Genomic DNA, 2,412 nt, shown 5'->3' with positions numbered 1-2,412 from the left:
TGAGGAAGGAGAGTGCTTGTTCAGGAGAGGTAATATATGCTACCATCTACAGACAACTTGTGGGATCCTTGATGTATCTGGTGAACGCAAGGCCCGACATATGATATGCAGTTAATCAGTTGAGTCAAGCCATGGTGAAGCCTACCAAGTTGTATTGGAAGGTAGGAAAGCATGTGTTGAGGTACCTCATAGGCACAACCAAGTATGGTTTATGGTACACGAGGACAGAGGGAGTGAATCTCCAAGGCTTCACTGGTTGAGATTGGGCAGGGAGTCCATCAAACATGAAAATTACTTCAGGTACTATCTTCAGTGTTGGGTCCGCAACCATTTCCTTGTATAGGATGAAATAGAGCTTTGTGGCACTCAGCTCAACAAAGGCTGAATACATGGCTGCAAGTCAAGCAACATGTGAGGCCATATGGATGAGGAAAATACTTGTGGGTATTTTCAGTTAAGAGATGGATTCAACAATGATTTATTGTAATAATCAAAGTTATATCAAACTCTCTAAGAATCTAGTATTTCATGACAGGTCCAAGCACATCAATATTAGGTACCATCATTTGCAGAATTTTGTGCAGAGGAAAATTATGTTGCTACAGTACATTCCAACAGAGGAGCAGGATGCAAATATCTTGACAAAAGCATTTTCAAGAGGAAAATTTGAATTCCATAGGTGCGGGATAGGGGTGGTTCAAAACCCCTTTCTTACTAAGAGGTAGTGTTAGAAATTGTAGCAAGAAAGGCTCAATTTGACTTTTGCCTTAGTCAAACTGAGTAATTCAATTTTCCACATCAACATGATGACTTAGATTGTAGTTAACTTGTGTGACATTGTTGTTTCTATTAGTTAGCTTAATAAATTCAAGTTAGAGGCTAGAAGTAGAGTTGTGCATGTAGTGATCACTAAAATTTAGCAATCTAATTCAATTATTTTCAGTTTGACTTAGTTAATTGAGCTCAAGCAACTAGTTGAGTCAGTTGAAGGTCAAATGAGTAGTAGAACCGTTGGTAACTCAGTGATCTCTCAGTTAAACTAGTCAATCAGCTAAAAATAGCCTAAACATGCATGGAATTCGAATTTCCTAGTTGGAGTGGAGGAAAAGGCACATTGTTATTATCAATTGTATACTAGTTGAGTGTACAAACTTGGCTATTAAGCAAGTGAATCCTTCCTTGGGAATTGTGCAAGAAAATAACAGAAAATTCTTACTTTTTAGGAGTTAATTTCCTCCAAGATTGTGCAAGGAAATAGGAGCAATATGGGGTCTTGAATTAGCTAAGTGTTAGCCAGAGCAAGACAGTGAACAACAGAACAGGTTTGCAGTGTAGGGTGTACTTCAGGATCGAAGCAAGACATTGTAATAATTTCTCATTCTCATATGGTTAATGAAAAGCAACAAAGGGGTTTTTCCCAGCTGGGTTCCCCTGTAAATCATTGTGTTCTTATGGTGTTTTAATGGCTGCATGTGTTTCTAAATTGTGATTTCCATTCCGCAAAATAGTAGAGGAAATTTGTAATCTCTTGTTTTCAATTCAAATACATCAGTTGTAGCAAATTTCTATTAATTTCTACATTTTTTTTTCCTTTTTGGAGCTTTGTTTTCTTATGGACATGTGTTTTGTAAATGTCCCCTCTGAAAACAAACTCGACACTTGAATGTTGTGTTCTCAAAATCTAATAGCTAGGTCCAATTAAAACTATTATGAATCAGGTGAATGCAATCAAGTAAGCATTTGCTAAGGTCTACCCGTACACATATTATGGCAAAAGTGAAAATTCCTTTTTAGGTCTTTCCAAATCCACCTCTATGAACTTTCCCAACGTGTTTCCAATTTCCTCTAATACTTGTTGGTGCCGAAAAGGAAGAGAAAGGTTACGCAGTCTCACCCAGACTGACATTTTGGAATCCATCATTGTGTTGGCATCAGAGGTTGGAAACCATGGAGTTATAAAAATACGTGCTATGCCCCAAAACTATGCTCCTCATTTAAAGCAAAATCCAAGTCCTTATGTGTAGCAAATTGTACAATAAAAATTCTATTTGAGCACAAATGAATATTACTGTTAGAAGTCCAAGTGGAGCATGTGCCCATTGATGTAGATCCTCTAATTTGGGCCAAAACCTATTGAATTTGAAAACAATAACTCGAGATTGAAACACATTAAATAAGTTTAACATTAGTAATTATTGTGTTATGAAGTACCATATAAACCATAAAATTCAAAATTCAAATCCTCATAGGTCAAACATATATATATATCTTAAAATTTAAAAATTAAATATCTGGTAAATTAAAAAAAAACCTATTTAGTTAATTTAAAAATAAAATGTATTTATCAAAATATATAATTAATATAAAAATGTATATTTCTATTATTATATAATTGTTTAAACTAAAATTAAA

The sequence above is a fragment of the Pinus tabuliformis genome, chromosome 8, assembly GCF_031772625.1.
Source record: "Pinus tabuliformis cultivar Carrire ecotype Pingquan chromosome 8, CPIR1, whole genome shotgun sequence".
NCBI lineage: Eukaryota > Viridiplantae > Streptophyta > Pinopsida > Pinales > Pinaceae > Pinus > Pinus tabuliformis.
Note: the sequence above shows the minus strand (reverse complement) of the source record.